This window comes from Papio anubis, chromosome 18 (assembly GCF_008728515.1).
Source record: "Papio anubis isolate 15944 chromosome 18, Panubis1.0, whole genome shotgun sequence".
Taxonomy (NCBI): Eukaryota; Metazoa; Chordata; class Mammalia; order Primates; family Cercopithecidae; genus Papio; species Papio anubis.
The window spans coordinates 38285655-38306955 of record NC_044993.1 but is presented as its reverse complement, the minus strand read 5'-3'; the positions used below and the strand labels follow the sequence as shown (position 1 = coordinate 38306955).

Here is a 21301-nt window from a genome sequence, read left to right as displayed (position 1 = left end):
GTAATTCTTTATTGCAGGGGACTGCCTTATGCACTGTAAGATGTTTAGAAGCATCCCTGGCTTCTACCCACTATACATGCATAGCATGAGCCTAAGTATGGACAATCAAAAATGTCTCTGGGAGGCAAACTCACCCCTAGCTGAGAAGCACTGATTTAAGCTGGTACAACCTCATTCTGTTTTCCTTTTGCTCTTAGAGCTGGTCATGAAAGCTTTAATACAATATTTTACCCAGTGTAAAAAAAGGAGAACTTCTCAACACATGGCTCATTTTTCCTGCCTTGAATGTAAACAGGAGATGCTTAGAACTGTGACAAAATATAATAATCAACTATATTTTTACCTCCAAGCTTAGGGAAGCAGTGAAAACATACAGGAGGAAGGTCAGGTAGAACCTGGACCATTGATGACATTATAGAACCACTATATCAAACCTGGAACCAACAACCTCGCCTACTGTAGACCTTGCTATATAAGAAAATTTAGTGGTGCAAATGATCTGGAACACTCAAAGTAATTTACTCAAAATACTCAAAGAACAAACTTGGGGGACTCACATTACCCAATATTAAGACTTTCCATAAAACTATAGCAACCAAGAAAGTGAGAAAGGATTATTCAATAGATTATTGATACAGAATAGAAAGTCTGGAAATAGATCCACACAAATAGACTTGACTGATCTTTGACAAAAAGGCAAAGGCAATTCAATAGAGAAAGAATGTTTTTCTTCAACAAATGGGCCTGGAACAATTGAATATTCAAATATGAAATAATATTAGTTATAATAATGACAATAATAATCAACATTGACCTATACTTCATGACTTATACAAAAATTAACTCAAAATTGATCATCATATACCTAAATGTAAAACATAAGACTATACAACTGCTAGAAGACAACATATGAGAAAAGTTGGGTAATCTTGGCTTATGCAAAAAGTATTGAGATATGACATCGAATGCATGAGACATAAGAGAAAAAACCCAACATCCTTCAACTAGAAAATGATTAGAAAATCCATTCAGTAGAATACTACTCAGCAGTGAAAAGGAACAAACTTTATTAACGTAATGTAGATACATCTTAAATGCATTTTGCTAAGAGAAAGAGGCTAGACCATCACAAGGGCTACTTATCATATGATTCAATTTAATGACATTCTGGAAAAAGCAAAACTATGGAAGCTGAAAAGAGATGAGTGATAGCCAGGGGTGGTGGGATGAGGAGATGGGTTTGAAAACATAGGCAACAGCACGAGGGTGATGGAAATGATCTGTAAGTGATGAATGCACAATTCTATGCATTTGTCAACACTCATAGAACTGTAACTACAAAAAAATGAACCTTACTTTATATAAATATTTGAAAAAGTCAACCAGGATGGAGAAGAATCCAAGATGGATTTCAGCCTGTGACAATGAATCAAACTGTTACAAATTAATAATAACCACACTGAAGGCAGTGGAGATGAAGGAACTGATTTAAGTCACTTTGGAATACAGTGTTCTCACTGGATACTATCAGGCTAAAGGCAACAGGAACCACACACATTGTACTCAGTTGGTAAATGTGTTTTTCACAGGGGAAGGGTTAGTAATTCCGAAACTATATGTAGAGTAGCACTGGACAAATAGTAAATATATTGTAGATAATGAGAAACAGGTTTCCCATGGTTGGAGGAAGAAATTATAATACAAATGAGGAAGTGAAGAAAGCTAGACTAAACTGTGTGGTGGAGATTTAGAGTCAGAGCTGTTAGTATAAACTCATGATTTTAAATATATATGTGTGTATATATATATGTATATATATGCAGATAGTTCAATAACAAAGTAAACATAAATATGTGTGTACACATGGGCTAGTGTTTATATATAGGTTTACATTTCCTAACTCTATCTCCTTAGAAGGCATAAAAACGGTAATGTCCCAGTATCAAGCAGCACTCCTAGCACTTAAATATCATTCTCCAATAAAAGAAACCAAGGTTCTTTGGAAAAGTGATTGATTCCTGGGCTAGGGCAAAAAAAATCAAGATGAGCCTGGGGCATATTGTGGTGCTATAAAGCAATGAGTTAGACAGGAAGACTAAGTTCTAGTAATCTATTACACAGCATGGTGATCCATAGTTATTAATACTATATTGTGTATTTCAAAATTGCTAGGAGGGTAGATTTAAATGTTCTCATCACCACAAAAGACAAGCTGGTGGATATGTCAATTAGTTTGATTTAGTCATTCCATAATGTATACTTATATCAAAATGTCACATTGTACCCCATCAATATATATAATTATTATTTTTCAGTTAAATTTTTTGCAAAAGGAAGTACTTTGAAAGAAAAAAAAAGTAATGTGCATGTTAAAAGGGCAGAGGAGACCAGGCATGGTAACTCATGCTTGTAATCCCAGTACTTTGAGAGGCCTAGGCAGGAGGATGCCTTGAGCCCAGGAGTTTGAGACCAGCTTGGGTAACATAGTGAGAACCCTAACTATACAAAATATTTTTTAAAAAATTAGCCAGGTGTAATGGTATGCACCTGTGGTCTCAGCTACTCAGGAGGCTGAGGTGGAAGGATTGCTTGAGCCTGGGAGGTTGAGGCTGTAGTGAGCCATGATTGATTGTGCCACTGCATTCCAGCCTGGGTGACAGAGTGAGACCCTGCCTCAAAACAAAAATGAAAAAAGCAGGAGGGCACAGGAGCCAACCTGAAAAAGTTCCCAATGATCTACATGATTGGGGAAAATTTCAGCAACAAAATAAATAATGATATGATTGCTATAACCTAAAGAATAAATATCCTTGTGTCTCTACTGATAAGCAAATAGTCAAATAAATAAAAAGATAGAGCAGAAAAGACACTTTTTCCTTACAGAAAAATTCCAATTAATAGACAGACAGAAGCAAGAAAAAGAAAATCACCATCAGAATACCTCAGTGATAATTACTGCAAGTAAGATCCGCTGATGGATGTTAAAATTAGTGAGAAAAATTCCAATTAATAGACAGACAGAAGCAAGAAAAAGAAAATCACCATCAGAATACCTCAGTGATAATTACTGCAAGATCCGCTGATGGATGTTAAAATTAGTGAGCAAAAGTTTAATGAGAAGTGGGATATTTCTCATTAAATATCTCTCCCCACAAAAATGTATTAATTGCAAAGAGAAAACAGCAATTTTACAGTGGAGCAAGCTGGCAGTCACTACCTAATCCAAGTGATCCAGATTAACATCACCAGTGATGAGACGTCATCACATGCCTGCAGGTATAGAGCACTTTGCCTTGATGGCATTCTTCCCATTAAGGATAACCCTAGTCTAGTCATGGAAGAAGACTATATAGCCTCAAATTAGGGACCATTATACAAAGCAATTGGCCAGTACTCTTCAAAAGTTTCCAGGTCATAAAAAACAAGGAAATACTAAGTTGCCATAACAGATTGGAAAAGAAAATGAGGAAAATGAAGTGCAATGTAGGATCTTGAACTGAATCCTGGAACAGAAAATGACATGGGAGGAAAATCTGGAAAAAAAACTCCAAATAGTTAATAGTATTGTACTTATGTCAATTTCTCATATTTGACAAATGGATCTTGGTTATGTAAGATGTTAATGTTACAAGATGCCAGATAAATGGTATATGGGATTCTCTGTACAATGCTAGCAGTGCTCTGTTAGCTTAAATCATTTCAAAATAAAAAATTTTGTTTTCAATTTATTTAAAAAAATTATTTACTTATTTATTTTAGACACAAGGTCTTGCTCTGTTACCCAGGTTGAAGTGCACTGACTTAATCATGTCACTTCAGCCTTGAACTCCTGGATTCAAGCAATCCTCTCACCTCAGCCTTCTTAGTAGCTAGGACTAGAGGCACACGCCACCATGCCTGGCTACTTACATTTTTTTCTTTTCTTTTCTTTTTTGTTTGTTTGTTTGTTTGTAGAGACGAGGTCTTGCTATGTTGCCCAAGCTTGTCTCAAACTCCTGGCCTTAAGTGATTCTCCCATCTCGACCTCCCAAAGAACAAGGATTACAAGTGGGAGCCACTGCCCCTGGCCAAAAGTTTTGCTTTCTTAAGCTACTACTAGTCAATGTTTGTTGCTAGCAAAAGCATCCTGAAGTAATACAAAGGTCTATTTTGGAATCTGGTTGTGGTGACAAATATAACCTGACTGCATTGTTGTAAATTAAGGGTACAACCAGGAAAACAGAATTTTGGGGGACTCCTATAGGGACAGTCAACAAAAACTTCCTAAAGCAGGGATATAAACATTTTATTCAGTGGTAGAGAGTGAATTAGGTCTTCTTTATAATTTTCCCCATCTCTAAGTTTATATGAGTCATTTGTTGTATTTGCAAGTGTTTTGCAGTCAACACTTACCACTTTTTTTTTTTTTTTTTTAATGGATCAGAATCTATTGTAGGAGGGGGAATGGTAAGCAGTGGAATGTAAAACGCAAACCAATCTATAGTTTCCAAAGGGCCTAGGGAGGCTGCCAAAATTAAAGTTGGCAGCAAACAGTTTACTAAATCTCTAAAGAAGAAAAAAAAAAAGGTTATATTACAAGTCCCATAAATATTCCAAGAGTGGTAGGTAAAGTGTGTTTAATACTGATGAACAAAGTTTTAGCATGTATTGGAAAAACAGTTTCTAATATAAAATTACCGACAACTGGAAGTTATCTGCAAAATTTTATACCTAAGTACTTGCAGATGTAATTTATTTTTCTGACAGCACCGCCTGTGTAATGAAAGTTGCTTTTAATAAAACATGAATGCAGTTAGGTTTTGCCAATTAGGTTCAGAGGAGTTGTAATCAGTCTGATTCAAGTTGATATGTAGCTCCTTAAATTCAGCACCGACCCATAGAATGGCTTCAGTATTTCTAAAGTGTTTGTGAAAGATGAACTCCCAAAGCTCCGACTGCCCAGGCAGAAGGGAGGTGATCCTGGCCAACTCAGGACAGACGCCCCGCAAATGGACTACAGTGGTGGTGGCTATAGAAAGTCATGTGTTTTGGGTTGGGTGTTAACACAAGATTACAATTGACATGAAAATAAGCCCATTCTCCGTTTCATTTTATTCATGAAAACATGAGCAAACGTCTAATGCATGCAAACATCTAATAGCCATAGATCAATTATTATTTTTACAATATCAGCCAGAAGGCAAACCCTGGTTACTACTATGTTAGCACACTTCTTGATAGTGGGTGAGATTTCAGGATCTATAAAGACAAGTCCTGTCACCTTGAGCACCTTAATAACCTGTCATCAGAAGAAAAAACACAACAAAATGAAGTTTTGGGATCTAGAATGAGGTCATCAGTATTTTGAGCTTTTCATCTGGGTCCCTGAAGTCTATACTCAACAAATATTTGTTGTTTAAATATTTGCAAAACACAGGGGGCAAAAGATTTGAAACATTAGTTGGACTCAGCCAGAGTCCTGTTTCTAATAGTTGCTACGTTTTCACATTTAAAAACGGTAATAATAATTCTTGCCCTGCCTAACTTATTGGAATGTTGGAATGACACAGTATAATGATTTTAAGGGAAAGTGCTTTGAAACTTTAAATGCACTATGCCAATGTAAGTTACTGGTAAGTACCAGGAATAACATAGAGGGCTCCTGTCAGTTGGAAATCTCACAGGTTGGTTGAAAAGGATGCTTTTTGCCTCTTGGGTTTCAAGTTCTCTCCTAGGTCACAGATTAAAGCATTTCATAAGCATGATCTCATACCAGTCCTGCAAGGATGAAGGCATTGATGCCTGGGATAGTGCAGACACTCAGGTGAATGGTTGAGATAGATTCTGATATCGCATCTATTTTGCTACAAAGCTCGTCTGTTTCATCTGACCACCTCATTTGCTCCCTCATGAAGCCAATTAGCAACGGAAGAATCTAGAAATGTTCTGCGTAAATGATGCAGACATAAATGCCGTGGGGATATCAAGGCATTGCCTCCCCAGAGCTGCAGTTCAGGGCACACTTTGTCAGCTCTTCCTTCTCCGTTCCAGCCTGCACAGAGTCGGCAAGAAAAGTTAGTACTTTCTTGGTATCTGCAGCTGGTACTCCCCAGACAGGAACTGAAACACGCCTAACGGTGATTCATTCATTCTCAACTGAGTTTCTTCTTTCCTGTACCCTAGGGCACTTCCAGGTTCTGGCCCTGAAAGGGAAGTTTATGTGTAAAAGAGACACAGAGCGGCAGCTTCCCAGCTATTTTCATCTCAGCTGGCTTGCCAAAGCCCCATTTCAAACCTCTCTCATCCCCCGAAGTCACTGGAATATCAAGCACAGTAAAGGTGTGTTTCGTTCCTTAATGGTAACTCCGACTTTTGGTTTGGCGTTTGGATAATGTTCCTTACTATCTGTCCCTTAGGCAGATCATAGGGACAAAACATGGAGACGGGCTGGCTCCCTGCAAAACCAGAAATTATAGTAGTAAATACATTTTATTGTCTTTTAGCCTGTTGGACTGAAGCATCTTGAACCCTCCTAGAGTTGGCATGAAACATTTTTTCCAACTTGAAAAGCATTTTTTGTTAAATTTATTTTTATAGCTTTGAAATTTTACTTCTTGTTCTGTGGCTTTTGAGGGACAAGTATGAATAGCAGGAGACAATGGATTACAGAAATACTTAAATTGGCATGAACAGAAGCTGAGCTGGAACTAGGATGAGGCGAGTTGGAAAATTATGATATTTTGTGTATTGGGTTTCTTTGCATTAATTTTAATTAAAAAATTATTGCATTAAAGTATTATTGATCTTGATTACTAGGTATTTTGGTACCTCTGTAAAATTTGCACCTTGGGCAAGTATCTTACTGGCCTCAACCTAGTTCCGTCCCTACATAAGACACGTTTATTATGCTACCCATGGACCTGTGGACTTCAGAAGACATTTTGTGGCTCCCTTGAGTCAACTCAAACGGGGCTCTGTTGGAGCAGGATACTACCTCCCTCTTCTCCAAAAAACAACCCATGCTCTGCTTTGGTAACAGAAAATTATTCTGCCTGTCTGCTCTGGGATATAGAGGAAGAAAGTATGCAATCTAGGCTCTGTGCATGAGCTTATTCAAGCCGACACTGCTCAGACTCTAGCATGGATATCAGTCACCAGGGACCTTGTTAAAAATGTAGGTTCTGATTAAGCAAGTCTAGGATGAGGCTTCAGATTTCGCATTTCTAGCAAGTTCCCAGGCGATGCTGATGTTGCTGGTCCCTAGATTATATAGTCCCTGGTAAGCCAGCCACTATAGCAGTAAATACATTTTATTGTCATTTAGCTTATTTGCCTGAAGCATTTTTAATCCCTCCTGGAGTTGGAATGAAACATTTTTTCTTACCTGAAAAGCATTTTCTACTGAATTTATTTTTATAGATCCTTTGAATAGCAAGGGTCTACATACTGGTGGTTCATGGGCTATGTCCACAAACATGGTTTGTTTGGACCAGATTTGTTTTTTTTATTAGCCAGATAGTCACCTATTCTTTAAAAATCCCCTGGAATATCTAGTAGCCTTGGACCAGCCTTTCTACATAGTAATGAAAGGCTAGAGAATGGTAGGAACTTTTTTTTTTAGACAGGGCATAGGTCCTTTATTTTCCTGTAATCCTCACTACACAAATGCACAATGTGAACTTACTTAAACTTTTCCACTTTATATGTTATTGGTCTGGACTGCATAGGCCTTTGAATTTTGCAACCTCAATGTACTATTTAGTTTGTCAAAAACATTGACTGATATTCACTCAAATCAGAAACAAGCATGTTGTTATTTGTTGACTCTTATTCTCAAGCAATTGGTCTAAATATTTTTGTGGCATTATTACCAACTTACAGCATATCCAAAGGCTATGTTTAAAATTAGCCTCATGAACAAGAGGAAACAGCAGTAAAATTAACTCTCTAAAAGGCTTAGACCTTACTTACTCTTGGATTTTGAAGCCATTGGAAAATTTTATGTGTGATTAAGTTGCGGACTAAAGAATTAATGGAAGCACCATCTACTAATTTGTGTTTAAATTTGGCCAAGGTGTAGTGTAGCATTTGGAGCAAAAAGCATGGAACTATTACTTTAATTTGGAGTCTAAATATTAAAATGGTACTCAAGCTAGTATAATTTGAACGATGATTACCAACTAAGTGACTTTTTAGGACACAGATATTTTAACTACCCTAGTTTTTGTTAATCACTGGCCGTGCCCCGTTGCTCCTCAAATCCTGCCAATTCTGTTCCCTAAACAGGTCCCCATCTATTCCCTCATCTTCCTTCTCCAGCCACTACCCTGACATCCTCTCTCACATGGATCATTGCAAGGATCTCATCAATGTCTTCCTGACTTCCAGTATTCCAGTATTATCCCTCTGCAAGTGGTCTTCCACCTTCCTGTGGAAGTAAAAAGCAAAAATTTACCAAGTTGCCCTCTCCCTAGACCTCCTCAGTGACTGTCCATCACCGACAGGACCAAAATTTAAAATTCCTTCCTGCCATGCAAGGCAGCACCAGCTCCTATCTGTCCACCTCCCACACCGCACAAACCCCCTGCCCCATGATGCATCCATGCTAAAGACCCTAGAGCTCTACGAATTTTCTGCCATGTATTAAACCTCTTTGCTTTGTACTTACTGGTCCCCAGGCACATTGGTTACCCCTTCAAGGTGTTCCCCATAGTACATATTATATAGAGTGGAGTTCCACATTATATGGGCGTTAAGCTCTAATATCAAAAAGCATAGGGCAAAAATGAAGTATGGTTAAAATTGTCTTGAGAAATTCTTTCTATCACCCATACCACGGAGTACATGTGGTTTGGGAGATAAGCAAAGCCAATAATTCTCCATGTGGAGCAAGGAGCTTTTAAAAAAGTTAATTACTGATTGACGTAGCTGAACTTTAAGAACTAGAGAGAGGAACTGAATTTGTGTTGGCCCTCAGTTTCCCTAGCTATGAAATAAGCAAGTTCAACTAAGTAATCATTAATAATTTCATTCAGCTTTACTATTCTAGACTAAGAATCAAATGCAAGTGTCAGGCAGAAAAGATATGTAGGTGCCATATTTGGGGTGCTAGGTACTTGGGAAGACCTGCAACAATATTTAAGTGCAGCAGGATGGACACATTTTTGTGCATTAGAACTCAAGGCACTTGGGAATTCCAGGCAGATCAACTTGGATGGTTCATTCCCCAGAGAGAAGCGATTAAAGCGATGGGTCCGAGCTACTCTTCTCGGATGCGTGCCAGAGAAGGACATGGGTGAGAACATAGGCTTTTGGAATGTGCTGACACCCAAAAGGTATAGGAGGGCAGCAGGATGGCAAAAGGCTCTGTGGCGCAATATGGCACCTGTCCACACTTCTTCAAGGCTTCAGGGAAATTACTGACCGAGGCTGTCAGGTGATTGGAGTTTTTGAGGAACATACCACAAAGGGTGCAGTGTGGCATAAATCTAAACCAAGAAGGCGATTGAAGAAATAATTCAGGAACAATCTTTTAAAACAACGATGCCAGGAAATTTGCAAGGGATTGAAGAAGGACTGGAAGCTTATCCAACTCTGGGTGATTCATATCAATCTTAGACATCCTCCAACCCTTTCTGGAAAAAGTTTCCGAAACAGAGTAGGGAGCAGAAGGTGGGAGGGATATCTCAAGTCGAAAGCTGTGACTTTCTCTCCTGATGAATCGGTTTTCCAGAGTAGTGAGTTTCAATTCCCCCCAGACGATGTCCAAGGGGCTCTTCTGTTCATGAGAAACTAGAGCTGGAGGAAACTCATTTTGACTTTTTTCCCCCAGAATTGTTACGACAGTTTCCATTTGTGACCTGTGGTTAATTTTCTTTCAGGCTGTATGCAGCTCCGGCTATTTCTAGCATAGCTTTTTTTTTTTTTTTTTTTTGCCTCCTTGTTATATAGACATCTGTGGTGTGTATTAGTTTTCCTTTCTGTGAACAACGTTCTAACTTTGAGCTCTGGAAAACAATCATTTAATCAATAAATCTGATATCAACTATGCCCACATATGTTTATGACTCTGGTAAACTTAATCATATGAAGCAACCAGCAAACGAATATTAGGTCATAGCATTTTACACCTGGACTGAACCTTTGAGATTATCCAACGTAGCACTCGTTTAACAGAAGCACATGAACTTTAGCAGGTTTCAAGATTTGTCCTTAGGATCATTTCATGGCAGAAATGGACAAAACCCCTCTCTCCCTCCCTTGTGTTCTTTGCCCTTCATTCTGGGAATCTGGGGTTGTTTCTGCTAGACTGCAAACAACATCTGATGAGGAATATCATTCCTTGATTTTGCCCATAGATCAAGAATCCAAAACTTTAATTTCCATGGGTGCCAAGAAGACAGCATAAAATAGGGAAGTGGCTAACGTATGATGTATTTTTGTAATTCATCCACTCTGTTATACATTAATAGGTAAAATCAAGCTTCATTCTCCCCCATCCCCAAGAACTTTTCCCCATTTTTTTCTTGAAATATTTGTTCTTTTAGGTCTCTTTAATTTTTCCATTTTTTGGTAGATACATGAATATAGAGAACTGTTCATTAAAAAAAAAAAAAAAGAAAAACAGACTAGCAACATGATCAATGGCAATTGTCCCTAGGCTCCGTGGCAGGGATTGCCCAGGGATGGCGCATGCAGCAGCAAATGCCAAGTGTCTAAAGTGCCCACCGCTCTCCCACTGCAGCCACTGTGCTCGTGTGACAGAGGAGAACTAGTGAGACTGGCTATTCTGATTTTCAAAATGAAGTAGGAAGTCTGTATTTTTTTGTGAAATCTGCACATTTCTCTTTATTTTTTAAAACTTTTAGTATTTATTTTCTTTTGAGACAAGGTCTCACTCTGTTGCCCAGGTTGCTGGAGTGTAGTGGCTTCATTACAGCTCACTGCAGCCTTTGACCTCCTGGGCTCAAACGATCCTTCCACCTCAACCTCCCAAGTAGCTGGGACTATAGGTGCACGCCACCATGCCCGGCTAATTTTTGTATTTTTTATAGAGACAGGTTCTTGCAAAGTTGCCCAGGCTGGTCTCAAACTCCTGGCCTCAAGCATTCCACCCACCTCAGCCTCCCAAAGTCTTAGGATTACGGGCACAAGCCACTATGCCCAGCTGAAATCTGCTGTTTTTTAAATGCTGACCATCTGTTTTTAGAGTGACATGAAACAAACAAAACACACCTGTCTGAGATGGAAAAGAGGGGTGAGCTTTGGATGGAAGAAGAGCAGTAAAGAGAAAATACCACAGTCTTTGAACTGGCTACAGATGCACTCAAGCCCCAGCTCCACTACAGACTTGTTCCTTATTTTGGGCAAATAAAGCCATCTTCCTTCTCAAGTTGGTTTCTCCAGGAAATAGACTCTGAGGTTTTGAAATCTGTGTGTGGGAGCTGTATCGGGGGAACTTACTAGAAGTGCTCTCAGGAGCAATGTCTATGAGGGGAGAGTGAAGCATCACTGGGCAGAAAGAGAAGCTGAACCTCAATGAGGTGATGCTTGAGTCCTTAGTTGATCCACGGGGAGCTCTCGAGCTGTCATGGTTTTTCACCAATGTCCTGAACTAGGCAAGAGGGCTGAACCTTCATAGCCCTGCACCAGTGAGTCATAAGATTTGGGCTATCACTGAAAAGGGAAAAGCCCTTCCCTTTAATTCCTGGGGAGGGTTGAAAGTGTGAGCTGTTTGCAGCCAACACCCGCAGCAGCAAGGAATATGAGAAAATGAGTGTCTTGGTCCTGAAAAGGGAGTAGTGCTTGGGGTGGCACCTCAGCATCCACAGCACTCTCTGAGCCTCAGTCTCTTGTTTGGTGTAAGAGGGATAAAAATACTTATCTTTCTTGGGCATTATAAGGGTAAGGCATTATACCATATGCAAAGGGACTAGAATCGTACTTGGCACATATCCAGCATGCAATAAAATGTAATTATCAGCGGATATGAGCGTGAAGTCACTTGACAGCAAGGACCAGAAGCAGTGTGAGAGGAAAGTAATGGAGGTAGAAATAGTTATGACAAGTGTAGGATATTAAGAAAAGCAGAGGCCCAGCATAGTGGCTCACACCTGGAATCCCAGCACTTTGGGAAGACAAGGCAAAAGGGTCACTTGAGCCCAGGAGTTCAAGATGAGCCTGGGCAACATAGCGAGATTCCCATCTGTACTAAAGAAAAAAATTAGCTGGTGGTGCACAATTATAGTCTCAGGTACTTGGGAGGCTGAGGCTGGAGGATTGCTTGAGCCCAGGAGTTCAAGATTGTAGTGAGCTGTGGTTACACCATTGCACCCTACTGCACTCTAGCTTGGGTGACAGAGTGAAACCTTGTCTCTCTCTAAAAAAAAGAAAAAAAGAAGAGTAGAAGAAGAAAAGAAAAGCATGGAGAGCAGCCATGGGTTTAATGTAAGTGATCACTTGGTATATAGCATGGATTAAATATCTTGAGACCAGATGACAGAGATTCTTCAAATTTAAGCAAGGGAATCAGGGCTGATGCAGTGGATGCTAAGGCTTGAAGATGGTTGCAACTTGCTGAAGGCAATCTGTGCTCTGATTCTGCATGCTTTCCTATTGTGGCAGAAGATGGTCAGTGGGCAACCAACTTCCCTGGCTCTATGCTTAATGAGACATTAACTGCAAGCAATGTAGGGTGGGCATAAAGAAAAGCTTACTTAAAATGGATAACAGAAAGACTGTCATGCTGCCTCTCAGAATGAGACATTGATTACCTTAGACTTATCGACTGAACTGAAAACTGTTCTTTTATCCATTGAGGAAGAGAAGTAACTTGAAGCTTTGGAAATGTGCACAAGGGCCTCTTGGGATATACCTGGCTGCTTAGAGTAGATCACTACACCCCACCATGTCCCCAGAGGGATATATAAGGCTAGGGTGCAGCATTGTTGTCTTCAGCAAAATTCATGGAAGTGTGGCACAAGCAGAGATGTTCAGGGCATCCTGATCTGTGAAAAGTTCTAAGAGTATCACACATCAGAAGGTTGTCAGCCTAGTGTGACCAGGCGTCCAAAGTCAACTCAAAGCCAGCAAATAAAGGTGAACTTTCCTGTTTTCACTCTGGGACAAAAATGTACCGTGTACCACTCAGAACCAGCAGAGCCATGGACAAGATGGGCCGTATCCTGTTTAATGGTGGCTGCAGATATTTCCTGGCTGAGAGCTCAGGTCAGAGTTATATATGAGCATGCGATTATACACAGAACTCATTTATACACAAGCAGATGAGACTTTCTTCTTTTTTCTCTTTTTGTGCCTCTTGTAAAATGTCACTTGTGATCTGGAATTGAAAAATTGCTGGCTCCCAAAAGTTGGCCTACTTAGTCCCCAAGGGACATTTTTAAATGTTGAGGATATGCCTGTTGAAAATATTCCCTTTGCAAAACTGGAGGAGAACTTCCTGCAGGCTTCCACTGCCTTGCAGCCGCCCCTTCTTCTTCTAATGAAGAAATCACTTTTTACAGTGTTCGTTATAAAATAGGGAATGGCTTGAATTATCTCTCTCTGCAGGGACTTTCATTTATCTGGAATATTCAACCTAATTAGCTAGCCCTACTGGTCAAGACTCAAGTTGATCGCCAGGGGCAATCTTAATACATTAATAAAAGAGTATACAATAGCTCTTTAAGCAGATCCATAGTGAATATTTGAATACTTAATATATTTACTTGAACAAATAAAGAAAACATTGATGACAGAGTTTCCAAACTCATCATCACCTGGAGATTGCGAGGGGTGATATTTCAAATTAGTGCAGATGCATCTAGAAAGTTAGCCAAGGCATGTCAGCGTTTCCTCTTAAATGCACTATTTCATGTGTATATGTGTTTTAAGTGGACACAATGATGTCTGTGCTGTCTTGTGGCCCAGCAAACACAAACCAGGGTATTATCTGGTTATCACGGGTGTGAAAATTCAAGTACGGGTCAGAGACTGAGCATCGGAAACAGTGAGCTGTTTCTTTGACAAGCGTTAACCAGCTTGCCAGGCAGGGACCCAGAAGCAAATGTTTCCACTCCCTTCACCGGATAGCCTGGAAAGATAACTATGCATCAGGTAGTTACTTAAGTGGAACCGCTGGTGTAGGGTTACCAGAGTCTTTTCCTTTTAGTGCCCAAGGGCAAAGAGCATTGTTAATGACGCCTACACCGGAAAGTAGGTTAAGAGGCTTGACACCGAACTGTTGGCGGTATTACAGTTTAACACTTGGCGTCCTCTAACTCAATGTGTAGATGCCAGTTCATGCTTTGTAGCTTCACAGAAAACTGAAGTTTAGACATCTGTAGGCGGAAGGAGTGGAACTGATGAATCATCTGTAGAAAAAAAAATGAAATACATCTTTGTTTCTTTGAACTCAATAATACCCGGTGCCTGAAATGTGAATGTGTTAATTACAGAGATTTCAAAGCAAAACCATAGCTTGCAAAGGGTAAGTGTGTTTTTACTCAGCATATTAACAATACCTTTAGAGTAGGTGCTGTCATCTCCTGAACAAAGGAATGTTTATGGAATTGAATGACAACAATGCATGGGAAGCCAAATCATAACAGGCACAATCATAAAATGTCTTTCTATGATTACATTTAACAGATTATTCTCTTATCTGTCCCTTTATTAAGAAGATGCCATTTTCCCAGGAGAGCCGAACACTGCATCCAAAAAGATACAACAAACAACACTTTCCTGAAATGCATGCTTAATTTTAGACAGAAATAAAGAGAACCTTGAATCTCATTCTTCCCTACAATTAAGCTCATACGTTGTTTTAAATACTTCTTGAATGCTACTAAATTCACATGGATGCAGGATGGTGTGATGGTTAAGAGGCTGGGTTTAGCGATCAAAGTTTCCTCTTTTCACTCCTTTATTTGCAAAATGGGAGTAAAAATGCTGACTTTAAAGACTAAAGTATATAATACACAAAGGCTGTTTAGTGCCTAGCATATAGTGTATATTCAGTAAACATTGCTATCCCAAATATTATTATTTTTTCAGGTAGATGAGTGAAAAGCTGAGCAAGTTGTAACAAAAGGAGGGCAATTTTATTTTTTTTTTCTGTTTGCAAACATTTTTATGCAGGAGAAACTGAAAGAAGTCTTAGGTTTTTTTGTTTGTTTGTTTGTTTGTTTGTTTGTTTTTAACAGTAAGAAGTGGTTCTAAGATTATCTGATCCAATCCATCATTTTACACCACAAGAAACTAAGGCCCAGAGAGGGGGAAAGGCCTTGCTCGAAATCCAATTGAATTCACAGAAGAAAGAGGACTAGGCCCTAAATCCTGATATTCAGGGCAATATTCTTTCATTACATTCCTTGTCAATCTTTGAGCATGAAACTACGTTGATCTGGAAATGTATCATTATGTGTTATCAGTTAATGCGAGCATTGAGTCTAACTTATTCTAGCTGGTAACTGGGGTGAGTGATAACATTGCATATTTCACTAAAATCTTTAGATGGCTATTATTTTAAAAGTTCATTTGTACATGTACTTGAGTTCACATTATGTATGAGTTTTGGAATATGTAGTGTCTGTCTGTAACTCTATAGGTGTAATTCAAGTGGAACTTACAAATTGAGAGTAGGGGCAGTTTTTTACATGAATATTAGAGACTTTTTAAATTTCAAGGCATTTGTCCTAAAACTTTTCTATTAGATTGACTCTTAGGGGTTAAGGTAGACTCTCACTAAGAAGTTCATGATAAGACACTGCCAGGATATATTTTAGGTAGGAATACATTTTCCATGGGTTTGTTTGTCAACTTCCGTTAGCTGTGAACAGTACAAGCCAAGGAATTAAGGAAATAAAACAGGAATATTTGAAGCAACATGAGGGGATGTTTCTAAATAGGGTGCTTTTCCAGAAGAGTAGATCCAGGGAACAGTATTAGGACACTGGACATTAGAAAAGTTAACTGAAAGTGGTAAATACCAAGACAAGAGGAATAATGGAGGTCCCAAGCATCATTGAATTTGGAAGACTTAGCTACAATAAGCCTTTTCTTGCTGGTAACCATTGGTTGTCATGGTTCCCATAACTAACTTTTTCATTTGCAAGAACACAGAAAATGTTGGTTTGCGTGTTACAGGTCAATTTCTGGGGTGGTTATCACCATGACTGATCACCAGTGTGTTTTACAGCAGGGGGATCTTGAAACTCAACCCACCTTCTGAAACACTATAGGCAAGGAAAAAAACAGAAAAACTGGCTGGGTTTTGTTTGTCTTACAGGAGAAAGTTTGTCATTTTGATCAGGTAGAAATTACTCCATCATCATGGGCAGTTAACTTGCAGTAATATCTTTTTCAACCTCTGTCTGTGACCACTCTGCTTTAACGACTTGCAATGTCTTTCAGGCTTCCACTGACCTGAGGCTGCAAGAGAAGACTGAGAAGGCAAATATGACACACTGTAAATATTGTTTACAAATAGCACCATCTCCACATTCTTCTTGGCAACACACTTTGATTTTATTTGAGGTCCAGCTCAAGGGAATGAAACATGATTGTTCCAAGTCCTGTGGCCATGTGATTTTTTCTTGGCAAAAGTTCTTTTTTCACTGGAAATAAACGGATAGAAGGAGAAATCCAACTTTTCAGGGAAAGTTTTTCTTCCAAAACGAAAAGGCAGAAACTTATGCTGACAGTGCCTTGTACCTATGCTCCACTCCCCAACTTGAAGGAACCATGACGTCTGGAGCCATTGTAACCATCTTGGGAGCATAAGAGAAAGTTTAAGAGATTTCCAGAGAATTCTACCCGTGCTCTGACATTGTTTAGCTGCTGAATTAGCTCTGGAGGGGTTGTCGGTAAATTCTTGAGATATTAAGGTGTATAACCTAGATGTCTAGGTTTTTTGTTACTTGCAGCTAAATGTCTTTAATTGGATATAATGAGACTTTAGAGATGGCCTTAATTTTCTCGTGGTCTTGTTCCTAACTTCGCAGATACTGGATGTGTGGTTATTGGAGTTTGGGAGATAAAACCCAGTCTCCTTATGATTTTGTGAGTTTGGCCAAAGTTGAAATTCTTCCAAAGGTCTGAGGACCATGGTTTCAGAGTAGGAGCTCTTCCTGTGACTACACTTAAAATATAAACTTAATCATTTTTCTATTCATATTAGTAATTTTTTTTTTTTGAGACAGAGTTTCGCTCTTCTTGCCCAGGTTGGAGTGCAATGGCATAATCTCAGGTTATTGCAACCTCTGCCTCTAGGATTCAAGTGATTCTCCTTGCTCAGTCTCCCAAGTAGCTGGGATTACAGGTGCACAGCACCACACTGGATGATTTTTGTATTTTTAGTAGAGATATGATTTCCCCACGTTGGCCAGGCTGGTCTTGAATTCCTGACCTCAGGTGATCTGTTTGCCTTGGCCTCTCAAAGTGTTGGGATTACAGCTGTGAGCCACCACGCCCGGCCTTGTATTAGTAACATTCTGCTTATTAAAAATTGGACAAGGCTGATAAAGAAGGCAGATAAAAATTACTCAGAAAACTATTAACATTTTAACATGTTTATCAATTTTTTTTCCCTGGATATATGTATTTCTATAAGGATATATCTAAAATGGGGCCAGACTAAATCCTCTGAAGTTTTTCTATTCTAGATTATTATGAAATGTGTTATAATTATTTTATTTTAGATTACTAAAATATTCTTAGAAAATTTGATATTTAATGAATGCTTATAATACCTTTTAAATAATTACCATATTTCAAAATTCACTTTTCCATTTTATAGTATATTGGTGCTGTTTCTGAGTATATTGGTGCTGTTTCTCTTGTAAGTTACACTGTAGTGAACATCTTTATGCACCAATTTCAACTATGTATTTTATTATTTCTTTAGAATAAGTCATAGGAGTGGAGGGATTAGGTTAAAAGGGATGAAGTTTTTAATGATTTTAGTTGGAATGTAAATGTTACAAAATTTTCCCTCTTTTAAATTGAGGCATAATTTACATACAGCAAAACTTACAGCACTTGGATCTTCCAGTTACAGAACATTGGTGTGGACATTTTAAAGTCTCAGTATTGATTACATATTACAAATTGCTTTCCAGGGAGGTTGTACCAATTCACACTTCTTCCAGCAGGCTATATTATTATTGCTGTCATTAAAAACTTGCCAATATTGGCCCCTAACACCTTAACATAGCTGATAATTTGGTGGACAAAAGTATCATTTTAATTGCATGCCATCTTCTTCCTTACTTATTTGTATTTTTAGTGTGAATCATCCTTTGCCTTTGAAAATTGGCAAGTGAGTGGCATCACAAGTTTGGAAGAGTTATTTAAATTAAGGTTATTAATTACTTGGCAGTTATTTAATCATCCTTTTGAGTTTGTTGTTTGCCTTTTAATTCATTTATATTGTTTACCAACTAGCAGTTTTTAAAAGTCTCAGATGTTTTACTTCTCAGATATATTATTCATCTTTTATTTTATTTCTTTTATTTCTTCCATTGCTTTTATGCTATGGAATTCCTTGCCCATTTAAAAATAATTACCTACATTTTCTTTTAAGAAAAGAAAGACTTATAGGTGATTATTTAAATCAGGATCATTTTTCAACAAATAATTTTGTTTTCCATTTAATCCACCTGTAATTTATTTTAGTAATGGTATAAACAGAGGCACAGGTGCCCTGTGAGGCTGCTTCTCATCATACACTAGGAATTCATCCATACAAAAGGTCGATTTAAGGGTTTTCTCATTTGTTTATTTGAACTTGCCCATTTAAACTATTTTAGATTTTTAATACATTTTGATATTTGGTAGGGAAGGTCTTTTCCCATTGGCCTTATTTTTTGTATTTTTCTCCACTGGTCTGGACCATTTGTTCCCTAGATGAAAATCATCATTTTTTCAAAACTCTGGTTTGAATAAACCTATACGACACTGTCTTCCCAACCAAAAACATGATTCATCTGGTTTTATTTTATTTATTTTTTAATTTTGAGATGGAGTTTGGCTCTTTTTGCCCAGGCTGGAGTGTAATGGTGTGACCTCAGCTCACTGCAATCTCTGCCTCACGGTTTCAAGGGATTCTCCTGCCTCAGCCTCCCAAGTAGCTGGGATTACAGGGGTGTGCCACCACACCTGGCTAATTTTGCATTTTTGGTGGAGAAAGGGTTTCACCATGTTGGCCAGGGTGGTCTCGAGCCCCTGACCTCAGGTGATCTGTCCACTTTAGCCTCCCAAAGTGTTGGGATTACAGGTGTGAGCCACTGTGCCCGGTCTCATCTGGTTTTATATACCAAAACCTAGTGTGGCTGACACATAGTGTTCACAGATGCTCACGTGGTCCCCCACATCCCAGACCCTTACGTAGCTGGCTTCGGATTAGATGACTAGTTCTGACCAATACTCTGTAAGCAAAAGTGACCTGGGTCACCACTGGACAAGGAAGTCTCAGCTGGAAGCACCTCTCTCTTCCCCTTTTGCAGTGACCCCCCAGAGTCAGCCCAAGCTCACAGGAGGCTTTGCCTAAATAAGCAATAAGCATTTATTTCATAAGTCACTGAGATTATTATTTTATTTTATTTTTTATTTTTTGAGACGGAGTCTCATTCTCTCACTCAAGCTGGAGTGCAATGGCACGATCTCATCTCACTGCAACCTCTGGCTCCTAGGTTCCAGCAATTCCCCTGCTCAGGCTCCTGAGTAGCTGGGATTACAGGCACCTGCCACCACGCCTGGCTAATTATTATTATTATTTTTTGCATTTTTAGTAGAGATGGAGTTTCATCATGTTGGACAAGCTGGTCTCGAACTTCTGACCTCTGGTGATCCACCCCCCTTGGCCTCCCAAATTGCTGGGATTACAGCGTGAGCCACCATGCCCAGCCTGAGATTAAAATTTTATTTGTTATTGCATCATCAATTCCCTTATACAGATCTCTTATTGTACTACACTTAGGTAACATCTTGGAATCCTTTTATCTCATTTATACCCCATATCCACTCCACCCTCAAGTCCTGTGCTCCAAGTCCTCTCACCACTCTCATTGATAAAACCTACATCAGTGGACTTGAAACCAGAATTTTTGCATCTGTTTGGTTACATAAATGTTTTCCCAGAGGTATGAGGAACAATTAATTTTTTTTTTTTCAAGATGGAGTCTCACTCTGACACCCAGGCTGGAGTGCAGTGGCGGGATCTCAGCTCACTGCAAGCTCCGCCTCCTGGGTTCACACTATTCTTCTGCCTCAGCCTCCCGAGTAGCTGGGACTACAGGCACCTGCCACCATGCCCAGCTAATTTTTTTTTTGTATTTTTAGTAGAGATGGGGTTTCACCATGTTAGCCAGGATGGTCTCGATCTCCTGACCTCATGATCCGCCCGCCTCAGCCTCCCAAAGTGCTGGGATTACAGGTGTGAGCCACTGTGCCCGGCCTGGAACAATTAATTTAAGGCAATCCATTTCCACATCCGCAGCTCCCCTCTTCTCTTTCCCCAGACACTCTGCCCCAGAAGGCTGCTGAGCTCATGGCTAGCCTTGGTGCTCCCCCTCTCCTCTGGCCTTTGCTTTCTGTGACCCTTTTTTTTTTTTGGACTGAGCCTCGCTCTATCACCCAGGCTGGATCTTGGCTCACTGCAACCTCTGCCTCCCGGGTTCAAGTGATTCTCCTGCCTCAGTCTCCTGAGTAGCTGGGACTACAAGTGCCCGCCACCATGCCCAGCTAATTTTTGTATTTTTAGTAGACACAGGGTTTCACCATGTTGGCCAGGCTGGCCTCGAACTCCTGATCTTGAGATCTGCCCACCTTGGCCTCCCAAAGTGCTGGGATTACAGGAGTGAGTCATCGCACCCAGCCTCTGTGACCTTTCTTACCCTAATCACAACAGAAAAACCGCCGCCATCCCTTAGTGGACTAGGGCACCTTGCCCTGCAGTGGAAAACCCCTACTGTTCCTTGGCGAAGGGATGAAAAGGAAGGCATCTAAGGACATACAGACATCCTTTAGCAAGTCAGGTCGTTTCCAACTCCTTGTGCTCAACCAAACTGAAGGAAGAACTGAATGAATGGATACATCAGTAGAGCATATTTTGAAGATAGATTTGCTTGTCACATTTTGGCATATAACGCAGGAGTTCAAAATATTGGCAGATTTTGCCGCAAAATACTCCTTTCATTCTATTTACATATTTTTGTAAAGAAGTTTTCTCATATTTTTGTGAATACATGTCCTCAGCAATGCTTATTATCAATAAAAACAAAAATAGAAGTAGAACTGGGCCAGGGCAGTGGCTCATGCCTGT

The 21301-nt window shown here is 39.4% G+C and overlaps 1 long non-coding RNA gene across 1 annotated transcript in view; it reads left to right on the top strand.

The window, feature by feature from the left end:
* Nucleotides 1-17193, top strand: part of LOC103880433 — a 31640-nt gene extending 14447 nt beyond the window's left edge. The window contains exons 2-3 of the long non-coding RNA XR_002519231.2: nucleotides 6163-6318; nucleotides 16393-17193. This is a non-coding gene — a long non-coding RNA (uncharacterized LOC103880433). The remainder of the gene's footprint in view (nucleotides 1-6162; nucleotides 6319-16392) is intronic.
* Nucleotides 17194-21301: the final 4108 nt, after the last annotated feature.